The sequence below is a fragment of the Nomascus leucogenys genome, chromosome 14 (assembly GCF_006542625.1).
Source record: "Nomascus leucogenys isolate Asia chromosome 14, Asia_NLE_v1, whole genome shotgun sequence".
In the NCBI taxonomy this organism is placed as follows: Eukaryota; Metazoa; Chordata; class Mammalia; order Primates; family Hylobatidae; genus Nomascus; species Nomascus leucogenys.
This window is the reverse complement of record NC_044394.1, coordinates 45,687,398-45,707,092: the sequence shown is the minus strand read 5'-3', so window position 1 is coordinate 45,707,092 and position 19,695 is coordinate 45,687,398.

The following is a 19,695-nucleotide window of genomic DNA, read 5'->3' as shown; positions in this document are numbered from 1 at the left end:
ACCAACCTGTCCTGCGTGGGTGATAACAGTCCCCATGTGTTCCTGACTTCCATGGAGAAGTTCCCAGTATACCTGCTTTCCCTGCAGAGGTGATGGCTTCTGTGTGTGCCATGCTAGTGTGCCTGAAAGGGCTCAGTGTCAGCTCCTCCTGAGTGTGGCTTCCAGAATGGCTGGGCCTAGAGGAGGCTGACAGGGACCTGGAGGACCCCCTTTTTTCCCTGTCCCCACACTGTGTCTGGTTTCCAAACTGGATCATGACCCAGAGCCTTCAGGATGTGTAAGGAAAGCAAACTCTATGGAGATCCCACCCGGGCTCTGGCTTACTGCATTCCCCATTCTAAGGTGACTTCTGTGCTGCTGTAGGGGCTGGGTCTGTAGGTCCTCATGGACTGGGGGGGTGGTAGGCTCCCCTAAGGCTGGAGGAGTGATGGATCCCAGCAGCCTCCCTGCCCCATAGTAGCCGGGGAATGTGGGGGGTGTCCTGTGCTGGCCCTGGGTCAGAGGGGGGACTGCTCTTTCTGGGATCTCCTGGTGGGGAAGAGATGACACCGTCCCCAGACCCGTTCCTGCCTGCTGAGTTCTGGGATGGACCTGGGCCCCGCCAGCTCTTGGTTCAGCCTTGATAACACCCCTGGGTTCATGTCTGGTGTCCCCTGCCTCACCAGAGCAGTCTCCCAGCCCACTAGTGTGGGGTGTCTGTTTCAGGAGGCACCCAGGGCTGCTGCCTGCCCCTCTGATGGGACTCTATGTTCAGGAACCACAGGAGGAGACCTTAGGGCCCAGGGTGAGAGGTGGGAGAAGAATCAGGGAAGACGAGCGTAAGTTTGCAAGTGCAGGATCCATAAGCTGCCCACAGCTGTAAGCAGGGTCCTTGCAGTCTGGTGAACGTTACAAGCAAAAGTGGTCAGTGCCACTGCCAAGGGAGGGGGACCCAGAAGGGAAGGGCTGGCCTGGGTTACAAAGCACATCTATGGTTCCAGGCCCAGGTGCTGGCAAGGGACACATTGGGGCTCAGAGAATCTGGTCACATGGTTGGCAGGGACAGTCCCCACAGGGTCCAGTCCTGCACTCCCTTCGTCCTGGTACTGGGTCCTTCCTGGCCATCCCCAGGGAAGGCAGGAGCAAGGGCAGGGCAGGCAGGAGCCGGTTCCTTAGAGGGCTCTGCCCAGGGGCCTTCTGCCCAGGGAGAGCTCTGCACATGCAGGGGCTGTGAAGGCTGAGGACAAGGCGACAGGTCTGTCCCCAGGCCTGGCGGGACCCACACTGGGGATCTGTTTCAAACACGCCCTGGTGTCACTTTGGCGTCCAGGCTACTGCTGGAGCCAAGTCCTGTCTGGGGTGGTGACCTGGGCAGCTCCAGTGTGGGTCCATCTATGGGACCCAGGATCCTGGGACCTGCAGCAGAGGAGCCCCACAGAGACCCCCGGTAGACCCTAACACTCAAAGATTCCCACAGAGACCCCACATTCATCGAGATTTCATAGATTCCCCACAGTGACCCCCAGAGACCCCAACACTGAGACCCCCCTATGAAGACCCCCAGCGGGACCCCCCCACAGAAACCTCTGACAGAGACGCACACAGAGACCCTTCAAAACCAACACAGAGATCCCCACGAAGACACTCACAGTGACTCTAACAGAGACCTGCACAGAGAAATTATATCAAGGTCACTTTGCCACCCTCTAAAATCCCTAGCACTGCACTTGGTGAAAATGAGCGGCATCTACCTCATTACCAGCAGCGCCTTTCTCCTGGTGGCCCTCTGCCCTCTTCTAGATAAGATTCCTTGAGATATGAGATACTGAACAATAGAAAAGCCTCCTCTATCGGACAGCGTCCAACTTAGAGCGACCCCCCCGACCCGCTGACAGACCCTTCCCAAGATCACCCAATCACAACTCCCATGCTGATATCAAACTGTAAGCGTTCATGATAGAAAAGGTTAGAGTTCCTCTGATGCCGTCCTTCTGAGACTACGCTCAGCTCCTCAGGCCACGCTCCCCCTCAATGCCCAGGGAATCCACCCAGGTGGTCTCTAGGTTGGCCATGCTCATAGGGCGCCTCCTGCAGGCCTTGTGCTGGAGCACATGGAACAGGAAGGATCTCAGCTTGGACACAGCTTCCTCAGAAAACCTTATCCGACTCCCCTATGAGGCCAGGCCCCCTGTGCTGGGTTCCCCAAGCTGGCCCTTCTTCCTTTGTGACAGCCTCTGCATGCCTGGGCATGTTTCTCCTAGAACCCTGAAAGCTTCTGGTGGGCCCAGTGAGGAGGGAGGCGTGCCTGACCACACTCCCGGTACTGACTGTGGCCCCTGTTAAAAATTGTTTCATAAAATCTTCTTAGTTAATGGGCACAGGAAGTAATGCTTCCTAATCTACCTCATATATAAGTTGCATCACTAAAATCATACTTTCATAAAGGGTATTAACTCTTTCCAGTAGCCAATATAATGTTTCAAGGAAAATCTGTAAAAATAAATGTGGCATTGATACTTCAAATTTAGTGGTATAAAGAAATTTCCAAATTCAAATTATTCCATCTAAGTTACTTATTTTATAGGTCAAATATGAATATTCTTGTAAGTTTTGAAATCTTTCAAAGTAAAATTCTGATGTTTAGACAATACAAACTAAAAAGCAATTTTTCTTAAAAACATTCAAATGTGCCACACATTTATTTTAAAAAACTCTTACCAAAGAAGATGTATTTTTAAGTAATTTAAATATACAACTTGCATCAGACACATATATTGTAAATCCACTCTTCTAAAAATGAGGAGCAGCTATGTGTTTACTTTAACATCTAAGATGCTGAAATATCTATACAACAGGTCACTTATTTACAGCCACATGTAAAATAGGGGATTGATAAATAATTCAGCATGCATATTTGTTCTGTTTGAAATTTTTTTAATTATTGAAAATAATTGAAAATCTTGCAAAACATCATCTGTTTGAAAGATGTTAGAAAAGAGAGGGTAGAAAAATAGGACTGCATTCTTATTGCCTAACGGTTTAACCTCAGTTACAAATACACACATATTACACATATCTATGTGTGTCTATGTGCCTAGGTCTGTATACACATACAGACATATGGGTGTGTTGCAACATCATTCGATTAGTATCACCTGTTCTATTTTTTTGCTGGAATACACTGTTTTTATTATTCTACAGAGAAAGGCACATCACAATTGGTCTCTAGACTTGCCCAAGTAACTTTCTCTCTCCAGCAGTTTCTGCCAGTTCTTGGGTTCGGAAATTTCCTTCCTGCTCACCTCCACTGGCAGCGTGTTCATCTCACCTTAGGTCCTCTGGTTCTATGCTCCAAAAATGTGATGAGCGTAAAGAGAATTTTCCTCTGAGGAAAACAATAATGACTGGATCACTGATACACTATGGGTTCATAAAGAAAGGTGAGTCTATTTGATTTGTCTATTAACCTGGAAGAGCACATTGAACATTTTTTCTTTTTTAGAATAAGTACAGGTACACATTGATCTTTTACTGAAAACAAAAAAACATTAAAAGATACATATAAATAAGAACAAAGGACTTTTATCTAGCCCTAGATACCAATAACTTTTTTAGAACTCTCTTTTCCTAAAAGGTTTATAGTACAACCTTTTATATTTAAGTTTGCAAACCATTTCTAGTTACTGTATAAAGTGCGAGGTTTACACGGAGATTTTGAGCCCATAAATGTTTATTTTCTCCAGTAACATTTGTTAAAAAAACTATTCTTTCTCCTTCGATTACTTTTGTACCATTGTCAAAAATGAGTTGGGCATATTTACTTGTGTCAATTTCTGAGTTCTTCATTCTGTTCTGCTGACCTATGTGTCCATCTCTCCACCAATATCATGTGCCTTTTCATATAAACTTAAAATAGGTTTATCTATATGCATAAAAAATATGTAGCTGGGGTTTTGATATGACTGTCATGAAGTCTACCCATTAATTTGAAGAGAGTTGACATATTTGCTATCTTGAGTCTTCCAAACCATTAATAAGGTATGTTTGAATTTATTTAGTTCTTCTCTCAATTCTTTCATGCACATTTTGTAAATTTTGCCATCTTGATTCTGCATGTCTTGTCAGATTTATGCCTAAGTATTTTCTTTAGAGCAGTTGTAAAGGTATATTCAGTTTCCACACATTCATTGTTAGTTCATAGCAATATTATGAATTTTGGAGGATAGATCATTTATCCTGTGAACTTGCTAAATACTATTATTCTACAATACTTTTTTTAGTTTCTCTGAGACTTTACAAAGATAATCGTGTAATCTGCAGTAGACGCCACTTTCCTTCTTTCTTTTTTTTCAATCAGTATGCCTTACTTGTTTCTTGCCCAATTGTGCTGACTAGAGCTTTCAGTGCTCTGTCAAACAGTATTGCTGAGAGCAGATGTCTCTGCCTTGTTTCCACCCTGAGGGGAAAACCATTCATTCTTTCATCTTTAAGCATGACATAGCTATTTGTTTTTGATAAATGCTCTTGATAAAGTTCAGGAAGTTTCCTTCTATTTCTAGGTTTCTGAAAGTTTTTATCATAAAACTGTGCTGTATTTTGGCAAATGCTCTTTCTGGATCAATTGAGATAAGTAGCATACATATTTTTGTATCGTGTTTTCTTGTCCAGGTTGATATTCCTTGTTCTTTAATTGACACAGGTACACAATTTATATTTAAGATAACTGTAGGCTGGGCGCGGTGGCTCACGTCTGTAATCCCAGCACTTTGGGAGGCCCAGGCGGGTGGATCACAAGGTCAGGAGATCGAGATCATCCTGGCTAACACGGTGAAACCCCGTCTCTACTAAAAATACTAAAAATACAAAAATTTAGCCGGGCGTGGTGGCAGGTGCCTGTAGTCCCAGCTACTTAGGAGGCTGAGGCAGGAGAATGGCGTGAACCCGGGAGGCGGAGCTTTCAGGGAGCCGAGATTGCGCCACGGCACTCCAGCCCGGGCGGCAGAGCGAGACTCCGTCAACAAAACAAAACAAAACAAAACAAAACAAAACAAAACCAAACCAAAACAAAAAAGAAGATAAAGATAATGCCTCTTTCTAAGGCAGAAGTTAAGCAGGTTTGCCGCTACCTCCCTTTAAAAGGCTGGGGTTTCCTAAACTCGAGATTTCTACAACAGGCTTGCTATTCTGTCCGATTTTTAAGCCGAGCATACTGAGGCAACAAAGTTTAAGTAATTTGTCCAAATTATTTATCTTGGTGGTTTTATTATAGAATATATGGATTTGCATCAATTATATCAGATATATGGTGAGTGAATGTATGATGCAAACCCACTGCAAGGGTAACATCAACCCAGGCCCACCTCCATATCCGGAGTTGATGGAAACATTTATATTGTGAATAACGCTACTAGTAACATTCATATACAAAAGTTCATAATTATATCTTAATTTTAGGAACATATGGTGAATGTATGTCCAATCTTTGGAGAAATTCCCAGACTGTTTTCTAAAGAAGCAACCTCACTTTATGTTCCCACTAGCAATTGGATGAGGTTCCCAATTTTTCCATATATTCACCAACATCTGTTATTTCTTTCTGATTACACTCATTCTATTCAATATATCTCATTGTGGTTTGAGATTCATTGTATCTCATTGTGGTTTGATTTTCATTTTTCTGATAGCTAATTATCATTTCCTATGCTTAGCTCTAGATATGATGTGACAATATTTTTCTCCCATAGTGTCATTTTACTTCATGATCTCTTTGAAGCACAGAAGTTTAATTTCAATGAAATTCAATTTAACTGATGTTTATTATTGTGTTTTTGGTTACATATTGAAGAAACGTTTGCCTAATCTAAGGTCACAAAGATTAACTTCTACATTTTTTTCTAGAGTTTTATTTTATAGTGTTCAGCTCCTGAATTTAGGTTTTTGATACATTTTGAGATAATTGTGGTAAAAGACAGGGTTCCAACTTCACGTGAATATCTAGTTGTCTCAGCTCCATTTCTTGAGATTTTGACTATGTTTCCCCATTCATTTATCTTGGTAGCTTTGTTGGAAATCAATTGCGCACAGGTGGGAAGGCTTCTTTCTGAACTCTCAATTCTATTTCAGTGGCGTATTGTGTCAGTACCACACTATCTTTACGGCAGCTTTGTGGTAAATTTTGAATGGAAAGTGTATTGTTTTGGCTATTCTGGGTCCTATGAAAGTCCATAAGAATAGTAGAATTGTCATAGCTATTTTTATAAAGAAGCCACTTGGGATTTGGTAGAGACTTAATTGAAACTGTGGGTCAATTTTGCAGTGTTGTCACTTAATGTTATCTTCCAATCCGTGAATATTGGATATCTTTCCATTTATTTCAATTTTCTTCAATGTCTTTCAACAATATTTTAAGTTCTTAGATTATAATTTTTGCACATTTGTTAAATTCATTCCTAAGTATTTTATTCTCTTGCTGTCTTTGTGAAATGTTTTTATTAATCTCATTTTATTTTTGGATTGCTCTTTGTTACTGTGTAGATAAATAATTGACTTTTGTATGCGATCTTCTTATCTGCAACTCGGCTGGACTTAATTATTAGTTCTTATTTATCAGAATTTTCTGTATACAGGATCATGTTATCTGCAAACAGAGATAGATTCACTTTTTTCCTTTCCAATTTAGATGGTTTTTGTTTTTATTTTCTTGCCCAATTGCCCCTCATCAAAATCAAACTCCCAGTAAAATGTCAAAGAGAAGTGGCAGCAGTGGACATCCTAGCCTTATTCTGGATCATGAGGAAAATGCATTCAGGTTTTAGCATTAAGTTTCATGTTAGATTTGGGGTTTGTGTAGATGCTCTTTTTCAGGCTGAGGTATTTTCTTTCTATTCCCACCTAGTTGAGTGCTTTTATCACAGAAAGGTGTTGGATTTTATAAAATATTTTACCACATCTGTTGAGATTGTCATATGGTTTGGGTTCCTTAATTGTATCAGCATTGCATAGCTGATTCTTGAATATTAAGCTAACCTTGCATTCCTGAGATAAATCCTACTTGGTTATGGAATGTAACTCTTCTCATATATTGCTGGATTTGATTTGCTAGTATTTCCTTGGGAATTTTTGTCTGTATTCATGAAAGATATTTGTCTGTAACATTCTTTTCTTCTACAATCTTTCTCTAGTTTTGTTATCGGAGTACTACTTGCCTCATAGAATGAGCTGGAAAGTCTGTTAATTTTATATGGGTTACATTTAGCCATAAAATCAGACCTATATGAAATTATCTATCTAAAACTTGTTGAAATCACATTTTTGAACCAAGTAAATCATCATTAAAAAAGAATGCTTTCTTGGTAAGTAGAAGGTATATAGTGGTTAAGACATATATTTACTTTTTAAGAGTGAAGGTAGCAACATTTATATACATGTAAAAGGTTTGTTAATTGTTAATTGCAAAGTATTCCTATTAACAACTAAATGTCTGTATACTCATCAGTCTAGATGATTGATATATTAAGCACCTGTCACTACAATTGTGATTTGTCAATATAAATAAATATCCATCAAATTTGCTTCTGGTGTATATTGTGACAATGCTACTGAGGCATTTAAATTTGTGACTGTTATATATCTTTAAAAATTTTTCATATTTTGATATTTCATATTTTGTCTGTCACCTCTTATGTTATCTATTATTGTCCCTCCTTATTGCTTGCATTTTTTCTAAAATTCTCTTCTGTCTAATACAATTGTAGTGGCCTATCTTTTTAAATAAATATTTGTTAATTTTCTCTAAACCTTTGTTTTAATATTTCAGTGTAATTATTCCCAGGTAAAAGCATATCTTCTCAATCCAGTGTTAGAGTATTTAATATTTTAACACATAAGTTTGAAGCATTTACATCTAATATGATTACTCTTTTATCTACATAACTAATATCTGATTAGCTAGCTTTTTATTTACCCAAGATTTTCTGCCTCTGCCTTCGCCACCTCTCTTTCAGCCTTTGTTGTTCAATCCCTCTCCCTAACCTGAACCTTTTTTTCTAATTGTATTAATTTATTTTTCTTGCACAAATTTATTTTTTCCTGCTTTTGACATTAATTACCATATTTTTACACTTTCTGTAGTTATTCATTTTTTTGAAAAAATATTCATTTTTCCTGCTTTTGACATTAGCTACCATATTTCTACACTTTCTGTAGCTAATCAAAAGGACCCAGTTAGTTGACATTTTTTTCCTAAAAAGGTAAAATGTATTTCTAGCCCCTACAAAAAAACCCACACAAATTCCTACATACCACTTTAATTTTGATATTGGTTTTTGTCCTTGCTACAAAATAAAAAGAATAGGTTTTATACTTCTTTTCCTTTGGCTTTCACTAAGTCTTTAATATTTGCTTAATCTTTGTGAGTTGAAAAATGTATTTTTATTAAATGACAACTTATGTGGAATAATATCCAGTGTAGAATTTATTTTCATATTCTGCCTTTTAGCCCTTCTATACATTTTTTCCTTCTGGTGTATCTTGTAATTTAATATGAAAGTTATCTACTCTGAGCTCAATTTTTATTAACTTACCTTTCATGTATGGTCATCAGATATAACATGGAATTCTCAGTTGCATTTTCATTTTAAATAAACAATAAATAGCATTTTAGTATAATTATATTCTCAATATTGCAAGGAAGAGACTCATACCAAAAATAAATTATATGTTGCTTGTCAGCAAAGTATCAAATTTCAAAATGAAATGTGACATTTACATTTATCTATTTTCCCCCACACCTGGCAAACTTACTTTCAGATCTACTTAGAAAATTACTTATTCTTCCTATATTTGTGCTGAATCTACTATACAAGAAACAAAGAAACAAAAATTTGTTTGACTTTTTGCTATATGGTTCATTTTTCAATGAGGTATAATTCTCTATTTAAAAAAATTATTTTTGTCCTCCTACCCACCTGTTTTGCTTTTAGATTCCATTTATTCATCTCAGAGAACACCAAAGCCTACTTATTGTGAAGAATCTTTTAATTCAACTTTTTATCCTTGAGTGTCCCTCTTAGTGTGTCTTTTTTGGCTATTTCTTAGGGCATGGAACGCCCACCAATCAATTAGTTTCTGCTTTTGAGGTAGTTATATCTTGTAGGTAATATGAAAAATCTGACCTCAGTCTTGAATATCACATAGGATGGAGGTTGAGATATGAACTTTCCCCTCATGGCTTTGAATAAAAACCTCATTCTGTGTTAGATCCTAGTATCTGTGGTCAATGGCTTTCTGTATTGGCTCAAATATTCCAGCTAAATGTCTAAACAACACTTTCTTTAACAAATTATTTAGGCAGGAAGCCCAACCCCACTAGACTCAGAAATGGTCTCTTTCCTGGGAATATATCCACATTTAATCCTCAGTTGACTATTTCAATGAACTATCAAGTTTATCCCAAATTAATAATATTGGAGTTCAAATCTCACAGATGTTTTCTTTCTTGACAGCCATTTTTATTTTTTTTTAAAAAGAATATTATATTATACTTTTAATCTTTGGCTTTCATAAGAGTTGGTTTGGCAACTGCTCATGTTGCCCCGGAGAACTAGAAATAAGTGCTTGATTTCAATTAAATTATTTGTTACTTAACAAATAAAACCTATGAGAAGCCATTATTACTATATCCCTTCTGCAGTTGAAAAAGAACATATTTTTGGTAATATTTTCTGGAAGCACTGCCAACTTTATTTTTTTTTTCCAAAGTGTATGGCAGGTATTTCATCTGTTCTTCATTGACCTATATTATTTATATGCTATAAATCATTGACTTTTTCACATATATTGTAAAACTTCTTTGAGATTAATTTTGGTGAAAAGTTTATTCTATAAAATCACTTTATTATAGGTAAATCATATCATTTCATTCTCTGCAATCATACCTCCCCAAGTTTTGCTTTATGAGATTTGGTTTGCTTGGTACTTTAAAGCCTTCCTCAAACTTTGACTTCCTAGGACTTCCAGGTACGATGCAACACCCCAGTGTTTCCTCTGAACAACTAAAACACCACAGACATAATGACAAGAAACAAAGACAGACTCTGAAAGGTCTTGTCTAGGGATTTCAGGACTTGAAGAGTGATAGTATGATAAAGATACTGGGTTTTCTTTTTGCCTTCCGTGTATCCCACATAATGGACTATATAAGCTTCCAATTCTGAATCTCCAATAGGCACTGACAAAAAGAGCTTCAAGAAAATCCTGTTCTCTCCCAGCCAAAGGACCAGGAGAGGATAATCTAACTACAAACAACCACACAAAACTGTTCTATGGAGAATAACCAAACTACTCCAGACGAACACCACAGAAAAAAACCACTACTTCAGTTTCTCTGCAGCCATGTACAGAGACAAGCTTCTCCCAGGTCAGTGATGCTCTGATTCCCTCTGAAGTCAGAGTAGGCAGCTAATCATCTATTTCCCACCCAGCTAAAACAGAGGACAGCATTCCAATTCCAATTCCCTAACCAGTGTCAGCAGAGTCCAATAGCAAGCTGAGCACCCAGGTCTACCCAACGACAATAGTGGTTAAAGAGCCAGATCTAAGTAGAGATGATTGCACTGTGCTTCTTGACTGCTCTCTCCACTACCCTACCCTATTCTGTCAGTGGGCTCCACTGGGGAGTTAAGCATCTACCACCACCCAACCCCCTATCCTCTGAACAGTTGAAATGAATCTAAACGAGTCAGCAATCTGTTATTTCCCTATGCTAAGGTCAGGAGGACCCCAAATTAGCAATAGTATCATCCACAACTGCTCCAAAAAATATGATATGCTCTGATATACATTAAAACAAAACAGGTGTGGGCTCTGTATGCTGGAACGTATAAAACACTGGTGAAAGAAATCAAAGTAGTAATAAAGAAGGATACATCGTGTTAATGGATTGGAAGACTCAATATGTTGTGTTAATCTCCCCCAGCTTGATCTATATATTTGATGCCATTCCTATCAAAATCTTAAAAAGAGTTTTTTTAGATAAAGCAAACTTACACCCTTGGATAGCTAAGACAATTTTGAAAAAGAAGTATATAATGGGAGGAATCTATCAACAATGTTTTAAAGACTTATTACACAGCTGCCGGGCGCGGTGGCTCACGCCTGTAATCCCAGCACTTTGGGAGGCTGAGGCGGGCGGATCACGAGGTCAGGAGATCGAAACCATCCTGGTTAACATGATGAAACCCCGTCTCTATTAAAAATACAAAAAAATTGGCCGGGCGTGATGGAGGGCGCCTGTAGTCCCAGCTACTCGGGAGGCTGAAGCAGGAGAATGGCGTGAACCCGGGAGGAGGAGCTTTCAGGGAGCCGAGATCGTGCCACGGCACTCCAGCCTGAGTGACAGAGCGAGACTCTGTCTCAAAAAAAAAAAAAAAAAAAAAGACTTATTACACAGCCAAAGTAATCATGACAGTGTGGTATTTGCCTAGGGATAGATTCCTAAAAAAATGTAGAAGAGAAAGCCCAGAAATAGAGTCACACTGGTTTGGATATGATGCAATATGTCACAAAGCTGGCAAACACATATCAGTGGAGGAAAAATAGCCTTTTAACAAATGGTGCTAGGGCAGGTGGACATCCATAGGTTAAGGAAAAATAGCCTTAACATAAACCTCACCCTACAGAAATTAATGCAAAATGGCTCATGAACTTCAATGCAATCTGAAATTCTAACACTTTTTAGGAAACTTTAAAAAATAATAAAGAAAATTCAACCCTCTTAGGTGTGGCAAAGAGTTATTGGATTTGATACCAAAAATACAAGCCATGAAAAAAATCTGATAAATTAGATCAAATCAAAACTTAAAACTTCTGCTCTGTGAAATAACTTATGAAGAAACTAAAAAGCCAATCTGCAGATGGAAGAAAGCATTCATGAAATGCATATCCAATTACTACACCTAGGTAAAAATTAATTAGCTAATGAACAAAGGGTACAAAGACATTTCATTAAGAAGGATATAAACATGGGGAATAAATGCACAAAAGTCACTTATTAGCTACATCACTGCATCTATTAAAACATCTAAAATTTTAACAAGCAGTGACAACGCCAAATGCTGGTGAAGATGTAGAAATAACAAGCCACTCATGCGTTGCTTGGTGGCATGTAAAATGGTAGGGTCAGTCCAAAACTGTTTGCCATGCAGCTGTCAGACAACCTTGCAACTGAGTGCAGTTATCCTAGAGAAAATAAAACTTATGCAAAAAAACTGCAATGAAGGTATAAGGCAACTCAACTAAAAACATCCCTTGTGTTCTTCAATTGTGAATGTTCAAACAAGCTGTGGTACATTTATACCATGGGTTGCTACTCAGCAATAAAAATGAAATAGACTATTAGCATGTATAGTTGGAAGAATCCCAGGGAGTTAAACTGAGTGAGGAGTCTTGGCAGGGAAGTTTTCCTCCTGTTTCTGCCACACTATGCAACATAGGGAGATGGAAACAGATCCACTGACAAGTAAAATGACATGAATGTTCATACTCCTTTTGCCGTATTCCTTCACATTTAACATGGACCTGGGTGCTGCAGCTTCTCAACTGGTATCTGGAGCTCCCACAGAGGTATTGTGGTCCAAATATTGTTATTAATTCACTGACTCTGTGAAGGCATGAAGGCCTGACACTTCCTAGTACGCCATCTCGTTGACATCCCTCTCCAGTACATAATACTGAGACCATTCTTTCATTCATCACTTACTATGCTTACTTAAAAAAATAGTTGCATAATATCTAAGAAATGACAGAGTAATCGGAAAGAATTGTGGTGACAGGTAAATAATATATCCGTTTTTTAAAAAAGATTTGATGCTATCCCTGAAATGTCATGCACAGTTATAGATGAGAAAGCAAACCTAACGGATGCTAGAAATAGGATGACTGCTTCACAATCTCTTGTAAGTTATAACTCCTTCATGAATACCCCTCTTTTGTGATAGAATACCTTTTTTCCCGTTTTTAAAACTAAAACACAAACCATTATCATCCGTAAAACAATTATGACTAAGACAAATAAGATATATGACTGACAGATTTCAAGTAAATGTAAATATTATATAAAGATGTTAGAGTTAAGTCTTCAAGTCCGATGTTATCTGATGCTCAAGTTTAAGACTAATAATATTAAGCAATATCTTCATGTTTAAGAGTCACAGATTAGACTTTCAACCCACAATTTAAAAATAAAATGTAATTTTCTATGATAGATTGACCTTAACTGAAAAAATGTATATATCAAAGCTGTTAAGCAACTTTACTTGCTTTCCTTCTAGAAAGCTCTATTATGACAGTACAGTCAAACTTAAGAAAAATATCAATAGAAAGAATACTTAAAATAATTCTAACAGATTATATTAAGAGTACTATAGTAGATAAACAAAGCATCTCAAAAATCAGGAGCCTAATTATAAGGAGTATTTTTATTGGTTACTGTGTTTTAAGTACCTGGAAACAGCTGCAACTTTGTACACAAAGTGAATTTACTTTCCAGGTATATTGGCAATAAACAGGTACAACTGATGAGAATTTTTGTTTCATTTGTTGAACAGTAATACTCAGCAAGATTTAGAAGGTAAAAAAATAAACACAGCAGAAATTTTTTTTACCTTATTTTTTCTCTCTTTCTTGATGCTAATACAAGAGACACTGGTAGGGAGTTTCACTGATATGTTCTGCTTCAGAATTTAGAATTTCAAAAGATTTTGTTACAAGAATAATCAGAAGAATTAGATTCTAACTCTGTAGGCAGCAGGTATCTAGGAAACCCAGTGCTTCGATTTTGTATAAGTGGAATTTACACTACACCTTTAAATTTTTTGGACTTCAATATAATTATTTAATGTGAATTTCAGTTCAAACGAACTATACTATAGCTGTTACATGCAGTTAGAGTTTAGTTTTATAACACACTTGTTCTGGGCATTTGTTTTTATTATTTTTTGCCACCTAATAAGAAATTTTAAAATCATTATTAAAAACTTTAATACACTTTGGGAGGCCGAGGCGGGCGGATCACGAGGTCAGGAGATCGAGACCACGGTGAAACCCCGTCTCTACTAAAAATACAAAAAATTAGCCGGGCGTGGTGGCGGTAGTCCCAGCTACTCGGAGAAGCTGAGGCAGGAGAATGGCGTGAACCTGGGAGGCGGAGCTTGCAGTGAGCCGAGATTGCGCCACTGCACTCCAGCCTGGGTGACAGAGCAAGACTCCGTCTCAAGAAAAAAAAAAAAAAACTTTAACAAATACATGACATTCTTACTGTATCTACAAATTAATTTATCAAATGGCTGTGATAGGTGCCACAAAGATATAATAGATCTTATAAAATGACAAAAACTGAAAATGGCAATTTTGTATGTAAATTTCAGACTTTTTTCTTTAATCAAATCTTTGAAAAATGAAATTGATTATTGAAATAATAAAATATTGTGGTTATATAATTTTAAAAATGCATGTAGCACAGAGGCTGAGAGGGGAGAATGGTATATGTTATTTTAGTGTTTTAATATTGGCCATAGAGAAGTGTAATATCTCTTCAAGGTAGGTTGTGGTAAATTTGAGATGTACACTACAAACCTCAAAGCAAGAACCAAAGTAACAGTAACAGCTAAGAACCCAACAAAGGCCATAATAGGAAATTAAAAAAAATACTTAAATAATAGAAAAGAAGACAGATAAGAGAAAATGGAACAAATAACACATGGAGAAAAGAGAAAGCTACAGCAATGAGCACATTAACTGTAAATGGCTTATATACCACAAGTAAAATGTAAAGCCTATAAGAGAAATAAAAATAGTAAAATCCAGTTATATGTTGTCTGCTGGAAACACACATTTGACATAAAGACACAATTACTAGGGAAGAGATGGAATAAAGCTGTGCACTACTAACCCTAGTGATAAGAAAGGTGGAATGGCTATATTAATATCAGACAAAGTACAGCAAAAAATGGAAAATATCAATTGATGCTCAAGTTGTTCTGGTTAGGAGTACAAACTCTGGAACCAGATTTTCTGAGTTACAATACTGTCACTTCTTTCTATTTTTTCTTTTAACTATAAAATAAATGTCCACATTGCTAACAAGCATATCAACCAGCTTATTACGCTTGCTTCTTTGTTTTTGGTTGTGGTGGGCATTTATTTGTTTATTTTTTAAGACATGGTCTGCCCTTGTCATCCAGGTTGGAGTGCAGTGGCGTGACCTAGACTCACTGAAGCCTCAACCTCCAGGACTCAAGTGATCCTCCTGCCTTAGCCTCCCAAGTAGTTGGGACCACAGGTGCATGCCACCATGTACAGCTAATTTTTGTGTTTTTTGAGGAGATGGGGTTTGACCATCTTCCTGGTCTAAAACTCATGAGCTAAAGTGATCCACCTGCCTCAGCCTTCCAGTGTTGGGATTACAACATGAACTACCACACTGCCAGAATCCTGTCATTTCCTTGAATTGCAAAATTAAAACCTCATAAGCTACAGTTTCCACATCTGTATAATAATGACATCATTAGAATCTTCTTGGGGAGATAGCAGTGTAGAGAAAATAATACATCGGCAGCAGGCAGAAGAGTTTGTGGTACATAGTGAAGTTTGGAAAGGTGTTCCTATTGATATCATTATAATCATGACCACCATCATCATTTCTTAGAAACACAGAATTGACAGGACTCACTGATTAAGAGTATTTGACAGTGAAATATGAAAGAAGAGATTGCCTTGGTCAATTCTTGAGTATCCATCTGGTAGAGCTTGGAAAAGTGGTGGAAGCAGAATTTTGGGGAAAAACATTTAAAATGAACTTAAACACCTTACTTTTGAGCTGTGTGATGTACATAACTGGTGATGAACAGGGTAACCTTTCAAAACACTTTAAAATATATCTGATTGCCAATTTGCAGTATCACAAGAGTAGTAAACATTTACTGTGAAACATTCAGAAAATACAAATTACCAAAAGAATAGAGTTTACCTATTGCTTAGTTTTATCCAGCAATAGAGAGATCAATAATAATAAATCTGACACCAATTCAAAATATGAAACTTTAGGGTACTCAAGTACTAAAAGGTTTTTTTTTAATGTAAAAATTCAAACTCACAGGTAACAGAGTGTCCAAAGTAGAACATTAGAAATTAGAGATTCCTGATGTAACAACAGGTCCAGGTGATGATAATTCAAGGCTGCTGAAATAAGTGAATGAAATCTTGAAGGGATCTTAATGATGAGAACTAATTCTTGCTTCTTGGAGTGATGAGACAAATAGTCCAAAAATTAGAAAAACAAAACAAAACAAAACAACAACAACAAAATAATTTGTTGCTTGCAAATAGGCCCTAGAAGCAATATGAAAGGAAACATTCTTCAAATGAACAGATGAGAAAAATCGCATCTGACCTAATTAATTCAATGTCACAAAAAGAGAGACAATGTGTTATTTAAAGGGATGAGATAGAAAAAACACTCTTGTAAATAGAAGAGTACAATGAAGTACCCATTTCCACCTACGAGGAACAGGCATGTATGAAAATACGGGAATCATGTGCAGATGATATAATTACTTATCTAGAGGCACCATAAAAATGTTTTTTCCCCAAATAATGTCCATTAGGGATAAAATTTTAAGAAAGAAAGGATGTTACTTTTAAAGACAGTTGTTAAATACCTAGTAAGGTATTTAACAAATAGAGTAAGTGAGTAAGAAAAGCAGAAAGAAAGTAAGTTGCAGCTACCAGAACCCACAAAAAGAAAAAACAGGGAAAAAGAAGGAATGGAGGGAGAGAGCACAAATGGAAAGAAAAAGAGTGGGAAGGAGGAAGGAGAGTAGAGAGAGAAATTACAGAAGTAGGCGAGGGGTATAAAGGAAAGCATGGAAAGACAACTGCAGAGACATCAGAGTTTCTGGGCCTCGGGATAGGGGAAAAATACATCCAACATTATAAGAAATATATCCCACTCTCTCCCCAGCAATCCATACATCGAATATGATATTAATGCAGATTGCACCTTTCTGGCTGCCCCAACCACTTCCTTCTCCTTTGGACTCACAGAAGGACCTCTACAGTTTTTATTTCTGGAAAACACTTAAGAAAATATGCACATATAAAAAGGGCCACAGAGTTTAGAAGTGGGTCTTCCAGAGTCTAAAAATTCAAGGTAGAAAGTGAAAGTAAAGTCACTGAACAATGGAATTTAGGCATGTGTTTGTAATTAAGTGAACTTGTTTCTTGTACTCACATAGCCAGTGCCTCACTGCATCTGAATAACAAAGATATGGTAGATTTCTGCCCCTTTGAGATTTCACTTAAATACGAAGCACTTTCTCCTTCTGATGTTTAAGAACATGCTGAAATTTGTAATATATTAGTAACAACCACTGTCCCACCCAAATGCTAAGCAGCTGCTTCTCTTCTCTGAAAATCAGAATCAAGAGAGGGAGTTTCTAGGCTCAAGACTCGGGAAAAGCCACCCCTGATATCCAGAGATTTATGTTAAGATCTCCAGCTGAGACAGGCAGAGGTCAAGGTAGCTGATTTGAGATGGTCGAGGGCTGCTCCTACTTACCTTTCCTATTTGCCACCCTCACAGTTTTGAAACTTGTTCAAAAAGTAAATGCTTTTGTTTACCTCTTCAACAGCACCATTTCTGGTCTCGTTTTCAATACTACATCCTTTGCTTTTCAGGTAAAATTGCTTATTTTCTTGCCTTTTTATGACTAAAGTAGGTTTGCAGTCTGGAGTCAGGTGACTGCACTAGCTGAGCCATCTTCCCCTGAAAACACCAAGGCATTCTTCCTCCCTACACAGTCACACATCTTAGCTCCCCAAAACGCTCAGCCACAATTTGACTTAGATTGTCCTACATTTAAGGTGATATTTTTCTGATTCTCCCATTAACTCCCTCTTTTCTTCACACTCATGGCCCATTTTTTGCTGCTGTCAGTAGCCATTCATCCCCTCCCATCACAGAAGAAGTCTGTACTCCCTTCAGACAGAGCAACAAGAAAATTCCCCAGAAAGCAAACAATTAAACGAATTTTAATTTTGCATTTTTTAAATGAAAATACTGTCAAAATTGATGAACCACATCTGGTAGGAACACCTGTTTTATTTTCACAAAGAGTTTTCTGATCCGCACATTTTTGTTACTTACTGCTAATATGGAAAATTTTGAACTAAATAAACAAAATACACCCCCAAAACTTAAACTATGTTAAACCAAGACAAGCTTCTAACAATGACACCTCTTTCCAGTATGAGAGAACTGCCTCCTACAGTATAAGAAATATCAAAATCATTATTTCTTTATTCCACACATATTCAACACTTACCAAAGCCAAGGCATTTAGAATTTTAATATGCCACCTCTCAACCATGAACATATAAAAATTCTTACTGTAAATGGGGCATGATTATTTTTCAAAGAGAAGAAATATTTTATTCAATTCTAAGATTAATTCACAAGTTTGACTCCTGTTTTATAATGATAACTTTACATTGCAGGACACAAAGATTATTCCTTAAGTAATATTTTTTTAATAGATATTTGGCTCTTGGAACCAAATAATAAAATTTTCTGCTTAGACACACATACAAATTTACTTTACTTAAAACACTTTCTTGTTATTATTACATTTTTAAATCTCCCACTCTCTGGGATCTCCTTATAAGTAGGTCACTTGCTTTTAAAATCTTACATAATTAACATGTCAGATATTTACAGACATATCAAATGAAAGTATTATTTATTCTATGATATAAATAAAAAATGTTTTGAATAGATACATACATGAAAAACTTTTTATTCTGAAATCTAATCAATTTTATTCATATTTGATTTTATTATAATTTTTAAAGGTATGTTTCACATAATATAAAATTATATTATTCAACATTATATTATATTATTAAAACATTTCTATCATCAAACAGGAAACCCCATATCTACTTAACAGTTCTTTCTATTCCTCAGCCCCTGACAGCGATTAACCTACCTTTTATCTATATGGCCGTGTCTTTTTACCATATATGTTTTACACTGCATCGGTTTTCAATCCAACATACCAAGCTGAGAGAGTTTTTAAAATCATTTATTTTTATTTTTTTGCACCGTCCAATTACCAGGCCCTATGCTCCTCCCACCAATCTAGTCAGACTGTGTGTGTCAAGGAGAAAATTATGTTTATTTCAGGGATTGAGGATATTACTTATTTCCTTATTTATTTATTTATTTATTTACTTATTTATTTATTTATTATTTTCTTAAGATGGAGTCTTGCTCTGTTGCCCAGGCTGGAGTGCAGTGGCGCAATCTCAGCTCACTGCACTCTCCGCCTCCTGGGTTCAAGTGATTCTTCTGCCTCAGCCTCCTGAGTACCTGGGACTACAGGCACATGGACCACACCTGGCTAATTTTTGTATTTTTAGTAGAGACAGGGTGTCACCATGTTGGTCAGGCTGGTCTTGAACTCATGACCTCGTGATCCGCCTGTACCGGCCTCCCAAAGTGCTGGGATTGCAGGCGTGAGCCACCATGCCCGGCCCTCCTTATTAATTTAAAAGACTCTGCAGGCATGAAACTTTTGCAGAATAAACTGTGTAAGTAATCATTCTATATTTTATTTTTACCAGACACATTTCTGAGACTGGCAAGTAAACACTCTTGGC